Raw genomic sequence first — 23,405 nt, forward strand, 5'->3', positions numbered from 1 at the left:
CTATTCCATTCAGGAAAAATTTAATAATAGAAACTAAGAAAAAAAATTAGTACACACAAATTGGTCGGCAACCTGGAGTGATATAATAAATCGAAGACATAACTGCTAACATTTTTATAGGAAACACAAATCCAAATGTAAAATGGTGGAAGATTTTATGGCTCTTTTTGTGGGAAATGCCAAAGACACAGTAGAGGGGGTGGATTGCATGTCATATAATATGATGAAATCCATATATCTTTGACTTAATGTGTAATTTAGCCAAATTCTTGTGACATTATGAGTAATTTAACACGCAATGAAATGCAAATTTTATCAAGAGCAAAATAAGTGTAAGCAATTAATTAATTTTGCAATTTGGAAGAACTTATTAAATACAAGAAAAATATTGAAGAAGAAAACATATATTTTTTGTAACTAGTTTTACACATTCAAAAAAACAGGATTGAACTAATATGAAATATTATGTTGTCAAAAATTTAGGCCACAAACTGTACAAGTATTATTTTTTAAAAAGTTTTTAAATTTTGCTATAGAATTTTATAATTCGAGGTAGTTGTGGCATCGTTACAGTCAATCTGATGCAATCACGAAATTAATTGAACCAACTAATTTTTTAATTGAAATTGCTTCAATGAACAAAGTTTCAATCAACGAATTACTTGAAAATTAAAAATATTTCTGACAAAAAATTTAATGGATTTCTTCGAGACTTTGATTGGTTCGATTAAAAATTTAATTGATTTCTGCAGCAAAATTTGTAAATGAGGTTATCAATTATTGATTGTTTTATTATTTATTTATTAATAATCATATAACCTTTAGATAAAATAATTTTCTTGTAGATTTCATACAATTAAGCGTTATTATGATTTCTTTTCTTCATCTATGGAGTAATCCTTACAAACTAACAATGCTATACTACAATATTTACAAATGGTATCTTATGCCCAAGTATTTAATAATAGTGTTATATTTTTTTATATCATATGTATCTTCTTAAAGATCAAATTATTTATAGTATTTATTAAACTATTCACATAATCGGCGAACAGAATCGTGATTTTCAAAGTTTGTGCGAAAGTACTAAATGCGAAACAATTCCAAATTACGAGTAGGTCTTGACGGCATATTGAATGAGATAATGTTTAGAAGGAACTCAGACTTAAATCTACCATTACAACACCAACCATAAAACAGATATTCAGCAAAGTACGTCTACTTTTAATTATAGTTGTAATTTTCTTAATTTTCTTACATAGAAATAATTATTTCCGAATATAGAATTTGCATTGAGAGACTATTTCAGAATTATATTTCCGTTTTGAAATATTTTTTAAATGAATTAAAATTTTATATGAGCTAATTAATATTTTAATCAAGAAGGAAAAAAAAATAATCATTTACTTATTAATTTGATTGAAAAGTTAATTATATCTTTTATTTTGTTTTAATTCAACTTCAATAAACTTTTTAATTGGAAATATTTTTTCTGGATGGTATGATGTAGAATAGGCTCACATCTTCCGATTCGCAAAAATCAAATAGAGCTACAAACTGCTGCCCAATCCACATTATTCTGCAGATTTGTATCTGTGTAATATCGATTTATTTCCAACTTAAAAAAAAAAAACATCTACTTGCAAAACATAGACCTACTTGTCCACTTCGCAGATTTGTTTTGAAGATTCTGCATCCTTGACTTAAAGTTTTTGTTTTTAATTAGCAAAACACTTCTGGAACCTTTAGAGATACATATATTCGTTTCTCAATAGCTTTCATATAATATAACAAAAAGAAAATAGGTCAATCGGAATGGGATAGATACATATTTTTCCTAATTTAATTTGAATATAACTTAGATTTAAAACTCTCTAAAAAATATTTTGTGTATTAGTGGCTCAATCCTAAAACCCTTAATTGAAGGTCAAAATCCCTGGATCCAAGTAAGCTATTGTTCGGTTTGTTCCTATCGTTAATATTCTTAGTATTGCATTTATAGATTATTCACGATAGTCACTTATTATTTTTTTCTAATGTATATCATCATTCGTCATATTCACACCCGAAATAGAAAAACATATATTCCCTATCAGAATGAAAATAAAAAGATTTGGGATTTTTATTTATGTTGCATCTCCATGATTTCCAATCTTACTGCAGCATTAGGAACCAGACTGTAGGGAAAATTAAAGCCATCAGATGAGGATGTTCAACTATATATTTCCTATTACTATTATTACTATATTTTACTGTCTTCAGTTATTACTTTTCATTAAAACTTTATTAAAAAAAATAATAATATTTAATAAGTTTAACAAATACCGTCGGCAAAATTATCAAAATCAAGAAAAAAAAGTATATATATATATATGTATTAGCAAACACAAAACACTCTGTTGCTTCTATTTGTATTTGTAAAAATTAAGACATTGTAAACATTTTTTCTCTGTGAAAATCCGCGTATCAAAACTATACCAAACTGTCAAAAAACGCAAAACGTAGCAACAGAAAATTTTGCAAGATTATTTTTTTTTCTCGCATAAATGCTTAAATATTTGTTGCATTGCCGAAAAAATGAATAATGGCTGATTTGGTTTCTTGCGTTCGACCTCCATAAAACATACATCCGTCGATTCATATTGATCAACCCATAAATATATTGCACACTCTCAGAATACACAACACTCATACAAACATGTACACTCTTTTACACACTGCCATAGCAACAACAACAAACAGTTACTCATGCACCAACACACTCACACGAACACACTCTTCTTAGGCATTGAAAAAGCCAGACACAGGCGGGGATTTTATCCAGCCATTAATTGCCGACGGCAAATAAATTCAACCATCGCTTTTGCTTATACAAAATCATTCATCCATTGTTTTGTACAGCTGTTCTTACGACTTCTATCGGTGGTTCCTGCTGCCTCCCTTAAAAACCTGGATAATTTGCGCTGTTTGTTTTGCCCAGATGGAGTTATAGCCATAGAATGGCAATGCTTATATGAACAACTAAGCAAAGTGGATGATGGTGGTGAGTTTTGTTTAGATAGAATACCTAAGAGAAGAATGAGAGTAAAAAGTTTGCTCGCTCTCATTCTCATGCAGGGACAGACATTTACTTGGTATTGTTGCTGTAGTAATGTCCTTGTTTACCGTTGTAAATTAACTGTGAGTGAGAGAATAACACATAAATATGATTGATTGCTTGTTTGTTCATCTCTTTCTCACGCGCAATGAACACTTACACACACACGCAACGTAACTGTTTCACGATGACACAAAACGTAATCACAATCAGCTGTTTCCCGCCAAAGTGTGTGTTGAATTCTCTTTCTCTTGATAAGAGAAATTATTTACTCACTGGAATATTTGTATTCTCTTTAGAAAATGTTGACTGGAATATGTTGAGAGAAGACCAACCGTATGTTGTTGGCAACATTTTAAAATGTTGTTAAACTATGTTGAGGATCTAAATAAACGTTAAAATTAATTCAGTTCTGATATTTCCTTATTAGTTTTAAAAATACAGAAAAATGTATATCATGGAAAATGTGACTTTTGAAGGAGGATTTGTTTCCGCAGCCTCCATTATAAAAATATACTACTATTAAGAAGGATATAGAAAGTCGTCTCAAGAGTTAGTAAAGGATGTTTAACGAATTAAGCCGGGTACAACTGCAGGTTGAAAATAATTTTTATGTAACGAGTAGATTCTTTTGATAACTAATTTCAAGATCAATTCTCCTTAAATTTGTGACGATATTTTACAAATAATAGTAAATATTAAATATAGTTACCATCTTATGATACTGGTGTGATGTCCCACAAAAAAGGTTAAAATACGACATTAGCTGCATTGTGCATTATTAATAATTATCTATTATTTATGTTTGTCAAATATTTTAAATTATACGGTTTCCAGCATAATCTCAAATTCTGAATTGTGTTTTTCTTACAACCAGATTTTCCATCCTTTTGTGATTAAAAGATGTATTAACTTTTATTTTATCTATGAGAAAAATTCTAATCAGAGCTAACGAGTGGAATGCAAGGTGATGGATAAGAATCGTTCATGGTTTCATGAACGTTGTAAGGATCACAGTGGTTTTAATATGCACACAAAGACATTTCACTAACACATATATAGTTAAAGGATGTACACACAAACTGTGACTAACCACTTTGTCGCGTTAATTTATTTCGGATTTTAGGATATTAGAAATTAGTTAAATATTAAATATTCGTTTTTAAACAGAACATACGTATATTTTTCCCACCAAGCTCTAACAAGTTAGAAATGATTTTCTATAAAAATTTTAAAGTTTTAAATCTGTCAATTAAACCTAGAAAAGGTTAAGACTTCAATCCGCAATTTGGAGAATTTTTTAACGGAAATTTTGTGTGATTCCAAAATGTCAGCAAAATATCATAGCATTCCTGGTACCGCCGATAATTCGTATACAGCAATATAGCGGAAGATTTCGTTCTCATTTATGTCATGAAAGAAGTGAACGTACTCGTAACAAATATTTAGGCAAAATATTTACCGACATGCAAACTGAGATGAATACATTTTTGTTTTGAAGTCCTAATCGAGTTTATTCAGGAAATATATTTGAGATTTGGATCGATTGGTGCGTTATATAACCCATTAGCTCAAATAATGGCCTGAACTTGTGCACAAATTAATATAGAAACCCGGATACCAAATGTATATTTGCCAATCCATCTAAACTGAACTATAAGAAGAAAATCTTAGTTTTTATAATTTTTAATTATAATAAATATGTGAATAAATAAATAAAAAAGGAAATAGTAGAAAAAGTCTCCACACCTTTAGATCAAATACTACCTAACAACAATTTATTTGGCGGCAAATTGATACACTCCCTCTTCATGTCTTAAGTTTAGCTACAAACAACCAATGATCGTTTCAATTTCATACAATTATAGTGTAAACATAGTGCAAAATCATACATACGTAAATGGTAATATGTTGAACTTGTTTAGGCCAAATTCGTTCAAATGCAACTACAACTTAAACAAGAGGAATTACAATGAAATAAATAAAAACAATTGCATGAAACATTTAAAGTAAACACCTTCCAGACATTGAAGTGCACCAAATCCAAAGCATTTATGTGAGTAAGTGCATCAGTGGACAGAGGGGCGGGATGGACGCATAAACGGATATGTGTAACATACACCGGTAATGTTATTGTGATGTGTGAGTTAGTACACATGGAAAAAATGTGAGATGTCTTTGCTTTGTTAATATATTTGACAATGGTGGATTTTTGGTTTGTCCAAAGAATATTCTCTGTATGCAAATATCTTCTGCACACATGTTACGTTGCCTGATTTGTGGAAAGAATAAATTCCTCTTAAAATATACTGTTCAGTTTCTGCTAAAAATCAATTATTTTTATACTTTTAAAATTTCTTCGTAAGTTAAGAATTCAAAAGCAGTAAATATATCAATTAAACAAATTGAGCTGGGAATACAGATATATTTCTTAGATATATTAAGATTATGCACGCACGAATAACAATTAATCTTTCCTGTGTGCGACTTCAATTTCAGAGAGCATGAGAAGATCTAAAGTTATTTAATAAATAAAATAGATTGATTGAATATTTCTATTGTAGCACATTTTTTTATTATATATCACCAATCTCTAATTTTTTTAAAGGCATAGAATATACAGTTTTCTAAAGTTTAACCATCTTTTGGTTTTTCTTGTGCGTATTCTCTATGTATTATAATGTGCTTTAAAAATCACACTGAATAATTTTTTCCTGAACCATTTCACTAATTGATATAAAACAGCAAACACATGATATTCAACGATACAATATATTTCTGTAAAGTTCTTATAAAATCGTCTTTGTGTGCAATGTTACACAGTATTCATTTATCCTGTGACTTTTTATGGGCTGAATTGAAAAAAAACGAATACCTGAAATACATTTGTACAAATCATTTCTTTATTGTTTCTTTCATTAAATCATTAATGTGTGCAGTATATATATAATTCACTTTTCATTTAGATGAGATAACTGACTGCGTCATTTACTAATATTTAAGTTCTAAAAAAATTTTGATAAATTTCAAAATGAGATTAACAAACTATTTTCTTGAAGTAAGTCATAAATATGAATTTTTAAACTGATGTATAAATTGATATGGAATTGCAAATACCTAGAAATTGTTGGCTTCGAAGATTTCTTATCAAAAATTAATCAAAATTCTATGTGTGCAAATATGTAAACATTTTCATATATATTAAATCTGGTGCAATCTAAAAGAATTAAGCAGTGCAACTTTTGCTATTTGTGTAGAAAGAAGCTTTCATTTCGACCTGGTAATAAGTTGCCTGGTTATATCCTGGTTATAAGTGGTCTATAATCCCACAACACAATATTTTCTGACTTTTGTAAGCAGCTGACTTTCTGAAGCAATAAAAATTAAGTTTTGCTTTAGTTTTCGGCAATACCATAACAGAAAAAGTTTGAAATTACATGTGGTACATATATTCTGACCTGCATGTATTACAAAATGATAGAATTCTCTTTGTCTAGTTAGCATGAACTTGTTTCAATTTGTTTTAGAGCAATATATGAAGCTCATCTTGAGATTTGTAACTACTTGGGAGATCTAGCAAAAAATCAGCACTTAATTCCGCTAACATGCTAACAACCGTAGTTTCAACACTTTTTAGTAACCAGTGCTTTAATGCCGATCGAAGCTCAAATATTTATGTCCCAATTTAATACCAATTTTATGCTTAACAGAATTGACTTGAGAAATGTAATACCCATCCCTGCAAAAAAGCGTCGCCAAAAAAGTAATGAAAATGTTCTTTTTGGATCCGGAAGTGGTGCAAAATTGACGCAGAAGCGATGAATTTAACTTGGGCTTGTCATAGGACGGAAGTTCTCCATTTCAACAGTCGTTGCACTAAATTGGCACCATTTCTTCAGGTAGGATCCGAATTCAATGTTTTGGATGTAAATTAAAAAAATCTGTGATATTTTGTCAAATAAATAATTTTTATAATTTTTATACCCACCACCATAGAATGGTGACGGGGGTATAATAAGTTTGTCATTCCGTTTGTAACACTTCGAAATATCGATTTCCGACTATATAAAGTATATATATTCTTGATCAGGAAGAAATTCTAAGACGATATAACGATGTCCGTCTGTCCGTCTGTCTGTCTGTCTGTTGTAATCACGCTACAGTCTTCAATAATGAAGCAATCGTGCTGAAATTTTGCACAAACTCGTCTTTTGTCTGCAGGCAGGTCAAGTTCGAAGATGGGCTATATCGATCCAGGTTTTGATATAGTCCACATATAAACCGACCTCCCGATTTGGGGTCCTGGGCTTATAGAAATCGTAGTTTTTATCCAATTTGCCTGAAATTTGAAATCTGGAGGTATTTTATGACCATAAAGAGGTGTGCCAAAAATGGTGAGTATCGGTCCATGTTTTGGTATAGCCCCCATATAGACCGATCTCCCGATATTACTTCTTGGGCTTATAAAGGGTGATTCTTTTGAGGTTAGGATTTTCATGCATTAGTATTTGACAGATCACGTGGGATTTCAGACATGGTGTCAAAGAGAAAGATGCTCAGTATGCTTTGACATTTCATCATGAATAGACTTACTAACGAGCCACAACGTCGAATTTTCAGTGAATGGGCCCTAGAAAAGTTGGCAGAAAATCCGCTTTTTTATCGACAAATTTTGTTCAGCGATGAGGCTCATTTCTGGTTGAATGGCTACGTAAATAAGCAAAATTGCCGCATTTGGAGTGAAGAGCAACCAGAAGCCGTTCAAGAACTGCCCATGCATCCCGAAAAATGCACTGTTTGGTGTGGTTTGTACGCTGGTGGAATCATTGGACCGTATTTTTTCAAAGATGCTGTTGGACGCAACGTTACGGTGAATGGCGATCGCTATCGTTCGATGCTAACAAACTTTTTGTTGCCAAAAATGGAAGAACTGAACTTGGTTGACATGTGGTTTCAACAAGATGGCGCTACATGCCACACAGCTCGCGATTCTATGGCCATTTTGAGGGAAAACTTCGGAGAACAATTCATCTCAAGAAATGGACCGGTAAGTTGGCCACCAAGATCATGCGATTTGACGCCTTTAGACTATTTTTTGTGGGGCTACGTCAAGTCTAAAGTCTACAGAAATAAGCCAGCAACTATTCCAGCTTTGGAAGACAACATTTCCGAAGAAATTCGGGCTATTCCGGCCGAAATGCTCGAAAAAGTTGCCCAAAATTGGACTTTCCGAATGGACCACCTAAGACGCAGCCGCGGTCAACATTTAAATGAAATTATCTTCAAAAAGTAAATGTCATGGACCAATCTAACGTTTCAAATAAAGAACCGATGAGATTTTGCAAATTTTATGCGTTTTTTTAAAAAAAAAAGTTATCAAGCTCTTAACAAATCACCCTTTAGAAACCGCAGATTTTATTCAATTTACCTGAAATTGGAAATCTAGAGGTATTGTAGGACCACAAATACGTGTGCCAAAAATTGTGAGTATCGGTCCATATTTTGGTATAGCCCCCATATAGACCGATCTCCCGATTTGGGGTTTTGGGCTTATAGAAACCGTAGTTTTTATCAAATTTGTCTGAAATTGGAAATCTAGAGGTATTTTAGGACCACAAATAAGTGTGCCAAAAATTGTGAGTATCGGTCCATATTTTGGTATAGCCCCCATATAGACCGATCTCCCGATTTGGGGTTTTGGGCTTATAGAAACCGTAGTTTTTATCACATTTGTCTGAAATTGGAAATCTAGAGGTATTTTAGGACCGCAAATACGTGTGCCAAAAATTGTGAGTATCGGTCCATATTTTGGTATATCCCCCATATAGACCGATCTCCCGATTTTACTTCTTGGGCTCTAGAAACCGCAGTTTTTATTCAATTTACCTGAAATTGGAAATCTAGAGGTATTGTAGGACCACAATTACGTGCGCCAAAAATTGTGAGTATCGGTCCATGTTTTGGTATGGTCCCCATATAAAACGACCTCCCGATTTGGGGTCTTGGGCTTATAGAAACCGCAGTTTGTATTCAATTTACCTGAAATTGGAAATCTAGAGGTATTTTCGGGTCATAAAGAGGTATACCAAAAACGGTGAGTATCGGTTCATATTTTAGTATAGCCCCCATAAGAACGATCTCCCGATTTAACTCATTGGTATCGGTTCATATTTTAGTATAGCCCCCATAAGAACGATCTCCCGATTTAACTCCTTGGGTTTCTAGAAACCGTAGTTTTTATCTGATTTGCCTGAAATTGTAAATATTCTGGTATTTTAGGCTCACAAAAACGTGTATCGGATTAAGTTTTTATGGATCCATATGGTAATGCCTCCATATAGATCGACTTCACTTCTTGAGGGTGTAGAAGGCGCACAGATCATGAAAATTGCTTGAAACTCAATGTAAAATTTCCAGATTATACTTCTACAGATTTAAGATTTCAAATCAAGACGTTATTTTATAATTGTCTTGCACACTTACAAGAGATGTTAATGATTCCTTTAAAACTCAAACAAAAATGGTTCTTATAAATCCAGAATCTGATATAGTCCTCAAAGGTGAAATCTTTAAATTTATCTTCGGGAAGTGTCCTCAAGTCCTCAATCCCTCCTGAAATTTCAAAGGAAACCCTAATATTTGGTTCATGGTGGTGGGTATTTAAGACTCGGCTCGGCCGAACTTAGTGCTGTATATACTTGTTTATAATTATTAATGGATTCTAACGCTTGTCGGAAATGTTTGACCTCAAATATTTTCAAAAATTCACAATTTTTTCATATTGGATTTAGCATTTTTTTTTCGACAAAATGTAAATGATTTCTACCATTTTATGAATTATTACTCTGCTTTAACCTATTTGAAACAAAAAAAGTTAAAATCACCTATTAAAAGTATGAAAAAACCATGTTATAAAATATTGATTTAAAAGAACTTCCTCGGTAGTTAAAATAAAGAACATCGTTGAAAGTGCTCTGGAAGTGCTTTTAAAGTTGTGCCTTTGGAAGAACTTCAAATTTTTTTTGCTGGGCAGTGCTTTAATGCCGATCGAAGCTCCAATATTTATGTCCCAATTTAATACCAATTTTAAGCTTTACAGAATTGACTTGAGAAATGTAATACCCATCCCAGCAAAAAAAGCGTCGCCAAAAAAGTAATGAAAATGTTCTTTTTGGATACGGAAGTGGTGCAAAATTGACGCAGAAGCGATGAATTTAACATGGGCTTGTTATAGGACGGAAGTCCTCCATTTCAACAGCCGGTGCACTGAATTTTCATCATCCGAATTCAATGTTTTGGATGTAAATTAAGAAATTCTTTGATATTTTGGCAAATAAATAATTTTTATAATTTTTTATAATTTTTAATGGATCCTAGCTCTTGTCTTAAACGTTTGACCTCATATATTTTCAAAAATTCACCATTTTTTCCAGATTGGATTTAGCATTTTTTTCGACAAAATTTAAATAATTTGTACCATTTTATGAATTCTTAATCTGTTTTTAATCAATTTTAAACAAGAAAAGTTACAATTACCAATCAAAAATATGAAAAAAGCATGTTATAAAAAAGTGAATGAAAAGAACTTCCTGTGTAGTTAAAAACTTCTGGAAGTGTTTTTAAAGTTGTGCCTTTGGAAAAATGTCAAATTTTTTTGCTGGGATGCTTGTCGGATATAATTCTTAAAGAAATTCTCCCAAACTTGTTTGTGTGCATTCGGAAATCATGGAATTGTCAATCAATAGTTTTTTCTCCAAGTATAAACAAATCATATATGACAGGGATTTCTCGATTTATGACAAATTTAAAGCTTTACACAAGTTGATTTGAAAAATTGAATACCCTTCACATGCTTGTAGGATATAATTCTTTTAGAATATCACTCGGCTTTCTTTGTGTGCATACTCAAATCTCGTCTAGAGGAGCCTTCAAGAAATTTTCAAACAATTTGACTTGAAGTAAACCGGAATGGGAAATCGTTTTACAACCTTGGTCTTTAAACAATCCTCATATTTTGTTTCTGAAATTTATTTCACAAACCACAAATCGATATTTTTATATAACACTATATATTGAATCCAAACCAATCACGACCATTTTTTATTTTTATTGTCAATTAAAAGCTAATTTCGCAATGGAAGCCAAAAAACATTTTTTTTTTCGGTATATACCAATTTTTTATGACCCAATTAATATTTTTTCATAATGATACAATCAATATTTCGTAAACTTTTCTTTTTTTGATCCAATCAATTTCTGTAGTTAAGTTCTTAATAAAATCAATTAATATATTAATTGCATACACAATCGAATTCAATTAAAATTTTAATACAATATCTTGTCAATGTGGTTTCTTTTGGTGTATCGTTGTTGTTTTGTTTAGAGTAAGTCCATTGTCAGAGAATTAAGTTTTACTAAATGGTCAGACACAACACAAAAGTCATCCTGGAGCTATATTAACAATGGTAACTAAGTAGTTATAGCCTTTAGAGAGTAAAGTGCTGGGTTTTGTGGTATGACCATATAACTTTGCTTTTGAGATCCTAAAGTAGACCTTAAAAGGAAAGCTAGCCAGTCAGTCCGCCAGGTAGACTAGCTGAAGTACGTAGTAAGGTAGTGTATACCATTGTGGCATGTCCGTCTGTCTGTCCTACTGTCCCCCAGACAGTTGAGCTACAAAACGCACATGTTCACTGCCAAAAGATCAATACATTTCGTTTTTTTTTTTTGCCTTATTGTGCGCTCCTACTATAAGAAGGCCAAGTAGTAGGCTCGTCCAATTCAAAACGCCTTCCTTGAATAGAGATCCGTATGGTTAGTTGGTCGCTTGATCAGTCAGTTGATGGCTTAAGGCAGTTAGGTGGCTCACCAGCTAAGGATATCTTTTGTGGCTCTTGTAGCGAAAAAACTGGAGCGTTCCCATTTCAGTTTTGTATTCTTGTACTACGGCATTATGTGTATCCCGAGAACAAGAGAACACATTTTTAGCCTGGCTTTAACATGCTGCAACAAAATGTCTTGTTTAGCAAAGTTTGAAACGGAAACAAGCAACATTTTGTAATGCTCTTGTTAGTTGTTTGCCTTTGATTTCGCCTTGGCTGGGACCAAGCAAAAAACGAAAAGGTTTGTGTTGTTTTATTGCCTGTGATGCTCCAATTGCTCCGTTTTTTGGTTGTATATGCTCACTGCTTGGTCATCGTTTGGTTTGGGCCAAAAATCAAATTAAACTAAAAGTGCGTTGGAAATGTTAGCCTTGTTGCATTTAGGTTATGCTTGCGTTTTAGTCGAATGAAAAAGAAACAAAAAATCTGGCCGATAATGTGTGCAAGCATGCGTACACTTTTTCTTACCGTGTTCATCTTGTGGTCAGTCACGCACATTACTAGGCCTGACACGCTCAATAGTTGTGAGGTATGGATAGCCCGTTTTTTTGGGGAGGACTGTGAGGTGGGCACAGTGGTATTCAGAGTGGGAAAATCGGTCTCAAGAAATTTTAATAAAATTTTACAAGGGTTTAGACGCTTCAGAAATCCACAAAAACCATGAGATTATAGATAGAGTGTAGAGGACATTTACCATTATAGTTACATATGCTCTTGATGTCATATTGCAGCTTCATATAAATTAATTTGAAAAATTTAATACCCATCACATGCGTGTCGGGTACAAATATTTGTATAAAACTGGATAATTTATAGCGAATATCGTATTTCAGGTGCATTTAGAAAAACTGATACACATACACACAAACAAAATTTCATTAAAAGTCAGCTAACGAAAAATTTTCATTGATATAACGAAACATTTTCATTAATACAACGAAAATATTCGTCAATAATAAAAATTCGTTATAATAACGAAAAATTTCGTTGTATTAACGAATTTGTTTCATTGGCTGACTTTTGAGGACACTTTTTGTTAACATAACGAAACTTTTTCTATTAGTGTACACTTGATGTATATTGCATCGGTTTTTTATATTTCTGCCAAATTGTCGGTCACATTGGCTGTAAGGATTGTGGTCACAATCAAGGTTAGGTTAGGTTAGGTTAAAGTGGCAGCCCGATTAAGATTCAGGCTCACTTAGACTATTCAGTCCATTGTGTTACCACATTAACTAAAAGTACCTATTACATATGGGCACTTCTAGTTTTAACCGTTGAACCTTCTCGATTATTTTCTTCTGTTGAACCAACCAGATTGTTCCAAAAACATTAGCAGACTGCTTAAGTTAACGTTTTCCAAGTCCGCTAGTAATCTGAAGCTATATGCCTCTAAAATTTGCTTACGCCTTACACAAAATGCAGGACACTCACACAAGAGGTGTTTTATTGATTCCTTTTCCTCCGCATCATGACAGCTCATACAATAGTCATTATACTTCGCACCAATAGTTTTTGCAAAATCGCCTATCAGGCAGCGACCCGTTATAGCAGATATCAGGAGTGATATCTGGCGTCTCGAGAACACTAGCATATCTAGTGTGCGGTTTAAGTTTAAATGGGCCATATTTGCTTGGTGTCGTTACAACCCTTACAATTCTCCCATCGAACATTTGCCATCATGACAGCCTTCTCACGCAGTAAGAGCTTGCAGGTAGCCAAAGGCGCACCAACAGATTCTAGTTCCCCTGGAATATGTAAGGTAGTTCCTAGCCTTGCTAGCTCATCTGCTTCGCAGTTCCCCGGTATGTTCCTGTGGCCAGGCTCCCATATTAGGTGAATATTGTGCTGCTCAGCCATCTCATTGAGAGATTCGCGGCAGTCGATGGCCATTTTCGAGTCGAGGAACACAGAGTCCAAGGATTTTATTGCAGGTTGACTGTCTGAGTATATATTAATGCCAATATTGGTTAGGACAATACTTCTCAGCCAATTCACCACTTCTCTTATTGCTAATATTTCAGCCTGAAAAACACTACAGTGATCACAATCAAAATGTAGACGTTTTCAATTTTGGAAGAATCCACTTTGCGATTGTTTTAATTTGTTAGCTGTGGTTAAACCGAATAATTTTACACATTCGTATTCACCGCATGCAATGTATAAAGACATTTATGGGTTTTAAAAAGATTGTTATAATAAACGATACCATCTACAGATACTCTAAGAGTTACCATAGTACAGGATATTAGTTCACTGTGAGTTAATTACGTATTACACTATGTTAGGTTAGGTTAGGTATAGTCGCAGCCCGATATTATCACTGAGTGCTGCCCCATTCTATGTTGAGCTCATTGACAAGGGACCTCCTTTTTGAAGTCGAGTCCGAACGACGTTTCACATAGCAGTGAAACCACTTAGAGAAGCTTTGAAACACTCAGAAACGTATTACACTATGAAGTGCTCTTAAGGCAATAGTATATATTATATTAATTCGACGTTAAGGTTACAGGAACTATTTACTTGATTCATCAAAAACAATTTCATAGATATCATATTTACCTAGCAGTTAACAGAAAACTATATGCTACCATATGATTCTCTTGGTGCATTCACTATTAAAGCTATAATATTCCTAGATAAAAAAGAAACAATTTTTTCTATTTGGATACGAAAAATTTCGTCAGTTCCAGATCAAGTTGTGAACTGCGTATATCAAGCAGTGAACTGGAAATAATTTAACCCTTAGCAACTAATACATAACGCAATGATGTGCTCTAAGCGCAATATTATACATATCTTTGTTCATATATTAGAAACATTTCATTCAATTCGAATAAAGCCCTGTAGGAATTTGCTGAACTCACTCAAAATCAAACTAACTTATTATAACTAATTTGAGGTGACTTCTAGTTAACTCAATAATTATGCAGCCTTGAGTCAATTGAATATTGTTCAAACTCACTTCTTCTCGATCAGAAATGAGTTACCTTTTTACCCTCTCAAAACTGATGCCTCTGTCAGCAAAATAAAGTCATAGAAAAAATCAAATAAGTAAGCAAACAAATATATTTACGGCCATAAATGTCATTTGGATTTTTTATATACATTTCACTTTAGCTTTTGATTACATCACATTATTTCCGATGGATTGCGGTAAGTAACACTTAAATGCATAACTAAAATGCAACTTAATAATTGAAATTTTGTATGTAGAATTTGGGTAACATTGAAGGAATAGATGGAAACTCCCAACAAAAATTTTAATGGACCGTTTGATGTTTATTGGGTATGGTAGTAAATCAATTTATTATTTTCTTATATAGATTATTGTTATCTATTAGATGATATTGTTTGTAATGGAGGTAAAGATCCAGGGAAGCCATTGACATATGCTTTCAAGCCTTTTGGAGTTCCTGATGAAGCCCACTTGCAATCAACGTCTACCATAAAATCTCAAAGGAAATGGAAGCGATAGAAATTAAAGCAAAACTCATACACTGATGTGGCAGCCGCTGGCCTATGAATAGGAACCATCGGGCCAATCCGCTACAAAGAACCCGCCGCCGTGGGATCGGACGCTCAAGCCAAGTGCCACGTGACACGCGACATCTTTTCGCTTGCCAAAGTAAACCTACCCGACTCACCACCAGATCAACAACTTAAACGCAGAGTTCCTTAAGTCCCAAAAAGCATAAAAATGGATGAAATCACAACAAACTGTTACAACAACAGCAATCAAGACTTATATTAATAACATAGAACTTATATTTGCGTTATATTATATTTTATATTTTATTTCTTGTAATATGGTTACGAAGACTGAATATGTTTTTGATTATTTCAGAATAAAATGAATGGAAAATAATAATTAAAAAATATTTTATTAACCAGAGAGCTCACCATAAACTAATCAGTTATTAGCTAATTTTAAATGCGCTTATATATTATCATCGAAAAGCTAATTCATTTTGAGTTAACTTTTGGTTAACTGAAACGTATGCAAGGATGAGTGAGAACTGACTCGTTCCAATGACAACACGTTTTAAAACTGAATAGGATTTTACATGGGAAATGAGTTAGGTTTTGAGTCACATGTGGCTCGGTTATGACTAACAATTTATAACTTAAAGTCACCTCAATTTCCTACAGGGAGGATACAAAAAATATTTACATAATCAAAAAAAAAGCATTTTACTGCAAAATTATGTCCTTTCATATGGGGCTCTTGATGCAATATTCCACTTACTGCCTTATGATTTTAAGAGATTACGGTTTAGAATTAAATGTAGTAATCTGACGATTTGTAATTTTAGTTAATATTTAAGATAAATATGTACTGTCTAAAAGTTTTGACTATATCTAGGATTCCATTATTATTGAGATTCATAAAAATTCAGTTTCCATCTTCAAACCACTGTTATCGCGTTCTGGCTAAATAATACTCTAAGAGATTCTGTGGCTTTGGTTATTTTCGATTTTAGTTTTAGAACTTGCACACGGAAAACATTAACAAGTCTCAAAACACAATTTAAAATCATGCAAATTCGTTGTTGGAAAAACTACAAACAAACCACAAAACAAAAAATGTAAGAGAAAAAATCTCCAAAAATAATACCAAACAACTGGATACAAAAAACGCAACATTTTTAAGATAAATAAATGAACTGCACAAGACAACAACATCATTTTTTCTATTGCGTTTTTCCCTCCGATATTTTCGAACCATTTCGAACGCAATGGCATTTCATGCATATGCGATGATGATGATGATTTTTCCTCTAAAACAAAAAATATCCTCAATCCATACATTTCTCACTACACATACGCTTGTGTAAACTCCCATATCGACCTCTTTCAAGCCATGTTATTTTGTATTCCTTGCAAAAGTTTGGCAGACAAGTGATAAACTTTTGTGGCCCCGTTAAAGCTTCAAATGGCATGTCGTTCTTGTCCATATTCTAGCTCATATTACCTTCAATCGGCGTTTGGGCTATTTTACATTTTCCTTAAAGATTTGCCAAAGTCCCAGTCTGATGTTTCTATCAGTAAGAGGTGAAACTAAGACAAAATTCATCCAGAAAAAGATGAGGATGAAAAAAAAAACAAGACAAACACCTTTAGTGAGTGGCAACCCCTTAGCAACTCTTCATCTGAATATAGCACCTTTGTCTACCCATAATGCACGATTTTTCAATCCATCGAGACCACTGATGACGACTGACCATGCAACCAGGTTCACACTTTTAAGTTTAACACCAACCTGCTGCTTATGTTTGCTTGCATTTCATTTTTAAGTTTTCAGCGCCTTTCAATATTGATTTCTTGGCTGGCAATTTTTTCCCTTCCCTATGTAAATTTGTTTGGCTTTTATTTGGCCCCCTTGTATGGCCAAGTGGTTTTGGTCTCTTTGACTGGAATTGGCGAATTGGAAAAATAACATTCGAGGACTAATTGATTAGCACCAAACAAGATTTTTATCTCAGTTTGAAAACTTAATTATTTCTTTGGAAGTTTATTACAAAAAAAAAAACACTAAAAGTGATTCGTTTGCAGGTTGAAAGATGCTTTTAAGACGGAGAATGATTTGGAGTTTTTATTAAAATAAGAAATTAGTTGAAGACCTTTTTTAATCTAATATTGATTTAAAACACTTAAAGAAAAGAGTAAATAATTTAGGGAAAATATCTAAAATAAGATTTAAAACTTTATTGCATTAAGAGCAACAGATAGTGCAATACTCATGGCTTTAATGAGAGGTAAGTCTGGTATTCTTCAGTAATACTTGGGTTTGTTATTTTTTCAATAAATCTTGCATTTCTCCAAATATTTATTATGTGTAGCCCACCTTTTTATTTCACTTAATAGGTTGTCTTCTCTCTAGGCAGACTATTTCCGTTTCTTGTTAAAAAAAGTGTATTTTTTTTGTTGTTGGCGATTTATTTCATTTTAATGAAAATGTCTTTTGTCAAGAGTTAAATTGTTGCTATTGCTGAAGTGAACAACATTTCATGTTACCATATAAGTAGTCTATGAAAGACAACAACATGTTGTTGTAAAAAAAAAAAAAAAAAACAAACTCTACATTGAATTCATACGAGTGCAGAATACCAGAGATAGGGAAACCTGCTTGTTTTTTTGCTTTTCTTGCATCCCCAATCATTACAGAAGGCTTGAATCCAACAAGATTTATATGTAAGTTTGTATATCGAAACGACCATGTCTCTTTGTAATGTAAAATATGCAATTTTAACATCTTCTTTAAGTAATGGTCCAAATCGACTTGTTGCTTGAATCTCAATATACCGGCCTAAGTATCTTTATGGGATGATATTCCTTAAGACGAGGGATTTTGCTAACAAAAAAACTCAAATCGCCAAAACAACAAAAACGCGTTTAAAGCTGTGTTTAATGTCACATAAAAATGTCATTTCGTTTTTGGGCTGAATTGTTGTCTTTAGGGTTTTGTTGTAGCCAGCCTCACCCAGCAGAAGCATCCTTTCATTGAAGTAATTTCTTTCAAAATAGCATTAACATAAGGGACCAAAAATACAAAATCACCGGAAATTTGTAATCAATGAATGAGAATGGGTAGCATAGATGATTTGCATAAATTTAAATATACATTGATTTTAAGGAAATTGAATAAAATGAATACTAAACGACTAAAAGACTTACCTTTTTCGAATAAACGAACAAGAGGTTTCACACGATACTCTCCAATATCCTCTTATTTGAATATGAAATAAGAACAGCTAATCCACATATATACGAGAAAATCTGTAAGTAAAACAAGAAAATAATTTTTATAATACATACATACCAAAATTAAAATTCATATTTCATTTAAATAACTCTAAAGGTGTGATTTTAGTTTATATCAAAGACAACAACCTTGTATTTTACATGTTTCATATAAGAATTTTCCAAAGTACGTTAATCTACAGAATGTTATGCCATAGACAGTTCTCTCTGGGTGTGTGTGCAATTTGTGAATAGTGTTATTGTTGTTGTTGCCAATATTTTAGCAGCTGCGCATATACATTAATGGGAGTCATCTATCTCTCACTCTTGCGCCATCTGTTAGCAAATAGTCTAACATATTCACTCACACAATGTTATTGCTCAGATGATGATGATGATAATGATGATGTTTCTATGGTGTGTGGCATTCGCATAACCTCTGTACCTTGTCCTAACAGAGATGTGTATCATTGGTTTTGTTATGTTAATTTGAAATGTCATCATCGCTGAGATATAAATCATGTGTGGCGGATGAACATATATAGTTTTATTTTCAAACAAGTCAATAGATAAATGGGATCTATATATAAAAAAAGTTTATATAAATAAATAAATTTCTCCGCAACAAAATTGGACACTAATTCTATATAAAACTGATTAAGGACAAACGTGGCAATAATTGTCATAAATTAGGGTTTAGTTTCCCTTAGTGTAACCAATTCACCAAATTACAAATTCACAAATTACCTTAGACTAAATTGTCGTCAATAATATAATAATAAAGTAAATATATTATTAAAACCAATTTATATTAAGTGGGACTAAATAATTGATCTTAATTAATTTAGTTATACAGTGCACTCGCGGTTACGTGCACGCAAAGTTCGTTTCTCTTTTGCTTTTCGTTGAAAGGAAGTGTATTTGGAAGAAAAGTATATACTTTTTGTGATAAACGTTTATTCTTTTCCAGGATATAAAAACAATTTCATAAAGACTAACTCAAAATATTTTTTTTCTGGCTAATTGCATTTTCCCTCACATCTTTCTCACTTCCACGAAGTTTTTTAGTTCTTAGCACCTTTTTCTGTAATACAAACAATGTACACGCACAGAAAAACCATGTTTGGACATGGTTGCCGCATCCATTTAATGCTTATCTAGAACATGTAATTGCCGCGAAAACCATGTATTTTGTCTTTGTAAAAATAGTTTTCGAGCGGAGAAAAATGTATGGTGGCAATAAGCATTTGAATGGTTATCAAATGCCGCAAACATGTTCTATTATTTAAATGATAGAATTTGAGACCATTATATGGTCAGGAAAATCATGTATCTGACCATTCAATTTTTTGACTTTTTTGCAGAGAAAAAAATATTTTTATAGTTTGCGTATAGACATGTCTACAACCATTACATGGCCATAAAGACCATGTACATTGTTTTCGTGACCATTTAATTTTTTAACTTTTTTTGCAGCGAAAAGAATTTTATAAAAACATTGAGCAGGTACACACGATTTTCATTTTGCGCGTCAGTTGTGTGTTGATTGTTTCTTGGAATGGACGGAGAATACGGATTTACTGTGTTTTGTGTTAATTTATTTATTCAGAAGTGGCACGTGGTTTTATGTGAACACAAAAAAGGAAAGTGTAATTGAAAAAATTTACCTGTTTTTGTTCTGCATTTTGCTATATGGATCATTTATTTTTATTTGCAGTTACATGATGTCTGCGTTTGTACATTTGATGGGCACGATGTAAATATGGAATAATTACTTATTGTTGAAATTGAAAAAGAATGTGTAAAAATATATGATGTTTGCTTGAACGGCATTATAAATACACATAAACAATGAATTAGTTTATAAATAAATAAAAACAAACAAATAAATGTAATTTTGTGTTTTCTTTTCTCAAGTGGCGTCCTTTTTTCGACGATGAAAAAAGTTTTTTCATAAAGATCAAAACATTTTAGGTTGTGACCATGTTCTTTTAACTAGGAGAAAAACATTTTTAATTAATACCATAACATTTTAAATCGTGACCATTGTCTTTTCATTCAAACAAAATTCTTTTTATCAATATAATAACATTTTAGATGAGGACAATTATATTTTTCTTAGAACCATGTTCACTGATCCAACATGGTTGCAGGTTAAAATGTTACATGGTCGCCGCAAAAATAGCTCCTATCATATTCTTTTGCTCTTCGAATATGATTGTGACAATCATGTTTCTTCTCTGCGTGTAGAAGAAATTATACGATTTTATAAAATTAAAATTTTACCTTTCGCCTGGACGAATTTTTTTGGTGATAAAAGTGTATACTTTTTGAAGCAATTCAAAAAACTCTAACAAAAGAAAAACGTTTTCGGTACACGTTTTCCAAACGTTTTTTTTTCTTTGCGTGTGAACTAATTAAAACCAAGAGAGTTCTCGTTAGCGAAAATGTTCACTTTAGCGAATTTCAGAACAAAACATTGCCATATTCGGGAGTTTTACACGTTCTAGCGTGAGAGTCTTTTATTTTTGTTATTACTAATATTACAAACTTAATTTAATTTCATGAAAAAATTAAAAAAGGAGATCGGAAAAATATCAGTGGGTATGGAATTATAAAGCAATTTAAATTAATAAATAAATTTCACGAAAAAAGCCAAACTAGATCACTAAACAATTCCGTAAGTGTATTTGAAATTGTATTTGGCATTATGAATCTGAATTTAACGTCAAATTTCATGTTTTTCAGCGTTACGGAGTAGTTACTCATAGTGTAAGAAAAAGCGTGTTCACATTATGCGGAGTTCACGTTAGGCGGTGTTCACGTTACCGCGAGTGCACTGTATTTAAAATAAAGTCATTTATATTAATTTTTCACTTATTTCGATTAATGTTTTTTTAGTCTAATTTAATTTTTAAGTTTAAACTAAATAATAAGTGTCAATAAAAAATATTCAAAAGAAATATATTCCAGTCGTTGAATTCTATATCTATAAATAAAATAAATATTGAATAAAAATCCCATTATTTATTTGAAAATTTTAAGGTTAAGTAAAGATAATTTATTGTAGCATAGTTCTTTGTTATTTTGATGCAATTAAAATGAACTTTGTAAATTGATTTATTTTAGAGCTATTTTATCTCATTTAATTTACTCGTTTAATTCCATTTCTGTAAGCAAATTTTATTTATTTTAAATTAATTTTATTTTTAATTTAATGATAAATGCATGTTTAATTTAATTTATATTTATACTTCAATTTTATTATTTAAAATTTATTATATGTATTTTGCTAGGTATAATTTAATTTTTAATATAAATTTAATTTATTTTATATTCAGTTGAAGTTAAGTTGATTTAAGTGAAACTAATTTTGTGAACTAATTAAATTAAATTAATTTTAAGGTAATTTAATGAAATAAAATTCTTTCTAATTTAATTCATTTGACTTAGTAAGTTGATTTATTTGAATGCAATTTAATTTAATTTAACTTATTCTTTTAATTTTATTTCATTAACTTTAATTTAATTCATTATTTTATTTTGAGGTAATAATTCAATTAATAAGTAATTTAATTAAATTGAATTTCTCTTAAAAACTTAATTCAATATTTTTGTTTTCTATTGTTTTTTTTTTTTAATATAATTTTTTTCATTATTGTTACATGAAAACAGGGATCCGGAGCGGAGCGGAGCGGAGCGTGGAGCGGAGCGGAGCAAGCCCTTTTTTTGCCGGAGCGGGAGCGGAGCGGGAGCGGCATTTCTAAAATCCGGAGCGGAGCGGGAGCGGAGCGGTTTCCAAATGAAAAACCGCTCCGCTCCGAATAAAATATTACTTGAATGAAATGTGTATCTTTGAAATTATACTGTGTAGGTAATTTCAAATTTAGCTAGTACTTAGCGTAGTGTGAGTAAACGTTTAAAATGTACGATATGTATTTTTTTACGTACGTACATTGGGGAAAACACAACGTGTTTTTTAGTAATTGTTTTCAAAAACGGCAAATGTCAAAATATATCTCTAGTATGTGTTGTAAAAGTAACAACAGTACTTTCGATCAATTTCATCCCGTCAAATAAATGCCATTAAACGATCTTATTTATATTTAATTTTTTAGTTTTCTACACTGAAAAAAATATTGTCGTGAAGTCAAAGATTCCATGTCCTTAGAATAAGAATGCAAATTTTGCTTAACATGGAAGACGCATTTCTCTAAAATAAAGTTTTTTATACCCATCACCATAGAATGGTGACGGGGGTATAATAAGTTTGTCATTCCGTTTGTAACACATCGAAATATCGATTTCCGACTATATAAAGTATATATATTCTTGATCAGGGAGAAATTCTAAGACGATATAACGATGTCCCTCTGTCCGTCTGTCTGTCTGTTGTAATCACGCTACAGTCTTCAATAATGAAGCAATCGTGCTGAAATTTTGCACAACCTCGTCTTTTGTCTGCAGGCGGGTCAAGTTCGAAGATAGGTTATATCGGTCCAGGTTTTGATATAGTCCCCATATAAACCGACCTCCCGATTTGGGGTCTTGGGATTATATAAATCGTATTTTTTATCCAATTTGCCTGAAATTTGAAATCTGGAGGTATTTTATGACCGTAAAGAGGTGTGCCAAAAATGGTGAGTATCAGTCCATGTTTTGGTATAGCCCCCATATAGACC

The 23,405-nt window shown here is 32.1% G+C and overlaps 1 protein-coding gene across 1 annotated transcript in view; it reads right to left on the bottom strand.

The window, feature by feature from the left end:
- The window catches only part of Antp (homeotic protein antennapedia), a 345,732-nt gene that overhangs the window by 246,420 nt on the left and 75,907 nt on the right, over positions 1-23,405 (bottom strand). Inside the window, exon 2 of the mRNA XM_075291465.1 lies at positions 18,658-18,759. The gene's annotated coding sequence lies outside the window, so the exon portion shown is untranslated. The remainder of the gene's footprint in view (positions 1-18,657; positions 18,760-23,405) is intronic.

The sequence above is a fragment of the Haematobia irritans genome, chromosome 1 (assembly GCF_050003625.1).
Source record: "Haematobia irritans isolate KBUSLIRL chromosome 1, ASM5000362v1, whole genome shotgun sequence".
NCBI lineage: Eukaryota > Metazoa > Arthropoda > Insecta > Diptera > Muscidae > Haematobia > Haematobia irritans.